The sequence below is a fragment of the Lygodium microphyllum genome, chromosome 17, assembly GCF_053477565.2.
Source record: "Lygodium microphyllum isolate KBCC chromosome 17, Lygodium_microphyllum_v1.1.10, whole genome shotgun sequence".
Classification (NCBI taxonomy): domain Eukaryota; kingdom Viridiplantae; phylum Streptophyta; class Polypodiopsida; order Schizaeales; family Lygodiaceae; genus Lygodium; species Lygodium microphyllum.
In genome coordinates, this window is record NC_141151.1 from 16481792 (window position 1) to 16487791 (window position 6000).

Genomic DNA, 6000 nt, shown 5'->3' on the forward strand with positions numbered 1-6000 from the left:
AAAAAAAATCAGAAAAATATAGAAAATTTCCTTTTATTTCTGCAACCCATGGCCATATTTTTCTAAACCTGCAAATTTCAGAAAAAACATTTCTGACCATTTTACAATTCCAAAATCTTTTTAAAATACCCAAAATTTAAAAAAAATCATTAAAAATGCTTAAAATTTTCTAAATTAATTTCTAACAAATTCCTAACACTTCCATTAACATTTTTATTTATTTTTGGCATATTTTTCTAAGCTATCACAATATTTTATTTCACACCTAAATTCCTTAAAAATAAACAAAATTTAAAATAAAAAAATAAACATCATTTTTCATCAAAACACAAACTAAACATCTAAAAAAAAATCCAAATATTTTTGGATTGAGGAGAGCGCATCATTAGCATTTACATACACCCACTACCATGTATTTTCCTTTTTATTTGTTATTTTTTTAGCTATCCCAAAACCCACGGTTAATATAAAAATAAAAAACAAACAACCACAAACAAACAAATAATTTAAAAAATAACACCTCAACACCACCATGGCACACACATTCGCGCTAAATACACCATTTTTTTAAAATAAAAATAAACCCACCGTTCACTTAGCACGCACTAAGTGCGCTAAAGAGGCACTTTCATATTTTTAATTAAAATGAACCAGCTGTCACAAGAGCACGCGCTGGCAAAAAAGCGCTCCACATCACCTTAATTTGTAATAAATGAACTTGCATTTAGAGACCCAGTCTGGGTATCGAAGTCTGGGATTCGAATTAAAGCACCGCTTTAACCTAATAATTGGTAATTAAATTTTTAAGAAGGAATTGCCGTTTTCTTGCTAAGGTTTATCACTTAATAAAAATTCACCCATTCTTAATAATTTATTAAAATAAACTTTTCATTAACTTAATTTCCCCTCACTGCACTTAATTTCCCTTTTTAACGAACTCATTTTGTGGGATGGGTATGCGCAGTCTTTGGAGTTATTTCCATGGTCAAACACCGGTTTATCAAAGTTGTGGTCTTGATATGTGTAGGTTGTGGTGATGTTTTGGTTTAGTGTCTTTGTTACGGTTCAGGGTACGGGTGTGTAGTTTTTTTCTTTATTGCTTGATACGGGGATTTGGGTGTTTGTATGATGCATAGCATGAAGCTTTCGGTCGCATATGTCTCAAGGTCATGTCGAATTTTTTCTAGGCTGTGGTTTGCTTGGGGATAGTTGGTCGAGTCGCGTTTTATTGTTTTGGTTGTTCTCTTATCCTTGGTTTTTTTTTGTCTGTTGCTTTGCAAGCATTCTCCTTGATTGTCTGTGTTTGTGGTGTGTGTAACCATCTGAATGGCGCCTTCTCACGCTCCTCCCCCTATCCAGTATGTCCCACTAGTTAGTAGGGATTACTCTTTCCTACTCACTTTTGAGTCTCTCACAAAGGCGGGACTCGCTGCTTTTGTGGCTACCTCCTTTCCATTGCTTCCAAGGATCCATCGTTGTGTGATGAGTTTCTGGCCTCCTACAGCAAGAAGTCGGGACTGGTCCAGGGAATTTCTACGACTTTGACACCTCGAGGCCTAGGGAAGGCTCTGTCTCTTCCCTCCAAAGATACAGGTGATAAGTTGGGATCGTGGTTGGATGGATTGTTTTTGAAGAGATATTGAAGATCAAAGTTGAGCTTTTAAATAAACTTGTATTCCCTTTTTCTTGGGTCGCGAGGACGCTTCCTTATTAAGTGTGGGGATATGTTGAGTATTGAAATGACTTGTTTTTTGGCTGATTTTTGTTGTTTTAGAGAGTTGAATGGTTGATTTTATGAGATGATTGATTGGTTTGGAAGTGGTTTGAGAGTGTTTTGGATGATATTGATTGTGTTTTGGAAGTTCATGATGTTTATTAGTAGAGATATGAGATTCTGTGATGTTTTGATAGGTTATGATTGGTTATGTATAGCTTCTGTTTTGTTCTGATTGTCTTCTGTAAGGAGGGATGAATTGATGATTGATGAAGATTGAGATCTTGTGAAAGCTTATTGAATGATTTTTGAGAGTTTGGAATGGTTTGAGTATGAGTTATGAGGTTTTGATGACCTTCTGTAACCTTCTGTAGGTCTTCTATAGAGCTTCTGTCTCTGTTCTGGTACTGTACTGTGGCTGTTCTGGTACTGTACTGTGACTGCTCTGTATGCTTCTGTATGTGTTCTATTGGATGAGAGTGTAGCTTGGGAAAGTTTTCTGGCCTTGGAAAGAGGTGAATACAAGTGCAAAAGAGCTGAAAGAAGTGAAAGTAGCTGCTGAAGACTCAAGTGAAGACTGGAGTGAAGTGATAGTAGTGAGCTATGAAAGGACACTGTAGTGGCTCTGGTGACTCTTCATATTAGACATACCTCTTGGGAGGGGTATCCACGACTTAAGAAGGATTATTGAGAGTGATTTTAAAATATCGTAGTGAGGATATGATGTACTATTGATGGAGAGAGAGAGAGAGAGAGAGAGAGAGAGAGAGAGAGAGAGAGAGAGAGAGAGAGAGAGAGAGAGAGAGAGAGTCAGAGATAGCCAATTCTACTGAAACAGAGTGATTGTATATGAGAGATTGAGAGAGAAGACTATGAAGATATTGAAGATGAATACTATGTGATGTATTTCCATTCAAAGATGGTGTATTTCTTTGCTTTCTTTGTTCTATTGATGGATTTTGTGAAGATATTGAAGAATATGGTTGATTCTATCAAATCCGTGGGAGATCTACATGATGCTGTATGAAGATTTGTTGTGCATGGTGTTCTTTTCTTCATTGTGATCATATGAAACCTAATAAACAAGCTTGTTGATGTTACAAGATAGATTTTCTTGCAAGAGAATTCCCTTTTCCTTGGTGTTCCTCTTGGGGCTCCATGTTTTTTATGACCAGGAAATCATTGCAAATAAAGGCACAAAATTGTTCTCACATAGAAACAACTCTTTGTAAAATGGCTCATTGCAATTATACCCCTTTGTCAAAATTCCAAATATGAAGCAATGTAAAATGTGTAGTCCAAAAGGCTCACATTAAAAAAATGTTGAGAGGAAAAGGAAAGGTCAAACCTTTTTGTCTCATGCTAAAAATGAAAGGTCCTTAGACCTTAGCCAATGTATGCAAATTTGAATTTTATAATTCAAGAAAGGAAAAGGAGGTGGTTGCAGCCGTGGGATTTGGGGAGGTGGGAGGTTGAGGTGGTTACACCCTCTCTCTTCCTTTATCTTCTCTTGTCACTGTTCATTTCTCCCTCTCTCATTTTGGCACAACACTTGCCTTCCTGTTCTTATTTCCCTCTCTTGTGCTCCTTTGCAAGATCTCATGGAGAGTGAGGAAGAGGAAGAGGGTGAGGATGGAAGAATTGTCCAATTTCTTGTGTGCCTTCCTCTTGTGTGTCTTGAGGATATGGATTCTTGGTGAGAAGAATGAGAGTTTTCTTGCAGGTTTTGTAGCCAGCAAATGTATTTGCAGCCTCTCTTGGCTGGTTCGTGATTCTCATGGTGCCGTGGCAGGGTGCTCTTCAAAGGTATTGTGGACCTTATAATATCACCAAGTGCCTAGGACCTAATGCTTACAGACTAGAGCTGCCCGCAACCCTAAAGGTTCATAATGTATTCCATATTAGCCTATTGAAAAAGTATCAACCTAATCCGAATCATGTACTTGATGATCAGCAAATTGTAATGCCTAGCTAAGGAGTTATTGAGCTACAGTCTGATAGAGTTCTAGATGTCAGGGAGAGGCATTTGAGGTCAAGGACGTTGAGAGAATACCTCATCCAGTGGAAAGATTATCCCGAAGAGGATGCTACCTAGATGGACAGAGATACTCTCAACCAACAATACCCCCAGGTCCTCTCGAGATGAGGACATCTCGTTTCGTCTAAGGGGAAGAGAATGTAACGGGCCATAGGAACCCTCCCCCTGGAATTTTAAAAGAACAGGAAAAAAAATCATAAGTTTAATTTTTTTTACTCCCCCCTCTCTCTTCGCCGACAACATGTCGGGGAGAGAGAGAGAGAGGGAGTGAAGGTGCTGGGGGGCATGCAGGCCCCCCAGGTGGGAGGGGTGGCCATGCCACCTACCTCCTCCCCTCTCCTATATAAGGGGAGGCTTCTCCCCTCCCCAGGTAGAGGGAGAAGGCTACATCGCCACCCTTCCCCCCGTCAGCTGCCGTACCACCCCCTGGCCGTCGGATCGAAGCCCCCCTGCGATCTGCTGCAACGACAGCCCCTAGCCAACGTGCTACTCCGCCACCCAACCTTCCTCATGTCACCCCCCTGTCTGTGCTGTGCAGGGCCACCTGGGTCCTTCGACTATAGTCAATCCCCCCTCCCCCGTTTACTGACACTACGGGTCCCTCCCTAGGCCCTCCAAACAAGCCGCCTCCCCCCTAGTTGCCATCCAGTTCGGGCTGTGAGGGGAGAAGGAGAAGCAGAGGATAAGAAGAAGAGGGGGGGGAGAGAGAGAGAGAGAGAGAGAGAGAGAGAGAGAGAGAGAGAGAGAGAGAGAGAGAGAGAGAGAGAGAGAGAGAGAGAGAAGAAGAAGAAGAAGAAGAAGAAGAAGAAGAAGAAGAAGAAGAAGAAGAAGAAGAAGAAGAAGAAGAAGAAGAAGAAGGAGTGGGGGGAGAGAAGAGGGAGAGGAGGAGAGAAGAGAAAGAAAGAGGGAGAGAGAGAAGAGGGGGAGAGGAAGAGAGAAGGAGGAGAGAAGAAGAAGAAGTAGGAGAGAAAGGGGAAGTAGTGGGAGAGAAGGAGTGAGGAGAGAGAAGAGGGAGAGAAGGAGAAGGTGAGAAGAGAAAGAAGAAGGAGAGAGAGAGAAGAGGAGGAAGAGAGAGAGAGAGAGAGAGAAGGAGAGAGGTAGAGGAAGAGGTAGAAGGAAAGAGGAGAGAAGTAGTAGTAGAAGAAGAAGAAGAAGAGTAGAAGGAGAAAAGAAGAGAAGAGGAAGAGAAAGAGAGGGAATGAGCAGAAGGAGAAAAGAAGTGGGAGAAGGAGAAGAAGAGAGGGGGAGAGAGAGAGAGAGTAGGAGAATAAGTGAAGAAGAAGAGAGGGAGAGAGAGAGAGAGAGTAGGAGAATAAGTGGAAAGAAAAAGAAGAGAGAGGAGGAGGAGAATAAGGGAGAGAGAGAGAGAGAGTAAGAGAATAAGTGGAAAGAAAAAGAAGAGAGAGAGGGAGAAAGAAAGAAGGAGAGGGAGTGGGAGTTTGTAACCGCAACAAGCCACAACCAAACCACTCTCTTAGCAAAGGACCCCATCCAGTGGTCTTTTCTTCCGAACCTGACAACACGAAACCCGTCAAGGTCCGGACTGCCCAATCTCTGCAAGGTGAATGGCTCCCAAGAAGAAAGTCATGGGAAGCGTAGGCGCCCAAGCCACCGATAACGCAGGAGGGGCGAGCGGAATGACCAACGCAGCACACACAAATCAAGCCCAGGTTCTAAGCGTTAAAATTAATTAGGAATTATTTCTCATGGAAGGGATAAAAGGATTGATGACGTGCATGGAACAAGAATGAGTCTTAGGGTTCTGTTTACTCTAAGTACTAAGATGCATGCGCGAAACAGTAGAGTTTGGAATTCACATAAGATTTTAAGCATGAAATGATAGTTGTTACTCACATAAAATGATAAGGTTATCGCCTTACTTCACATAAAATGATAGCTTTTTAACCAGTTCAGTGCATGAATAGTCATTTAGAATTCATGTTTCACAGTCATGGTTAAAAGAAACACATGAAATGATTTCTGTTCATGAGATGCACTTGCAATGTTAGACAAAACCCTAGACTTCATATATGCAAGTCACATGTGATCCAGTGCATTGGAAATAAGTACTCATTGCCAAAAATAAAGAAAGATAAAAGTCGTTTAGGAGGTACAACTATACCAAAACGCACAATGTGCATGATGGTTAAGGTTGATTGGGGAATCCTGCATAGAACCACACTAAGAAAATGTAAGGATCGCATGCATCTAGATTGCATCTTGAAGGTCTAAATGAAGAATCAGGTGT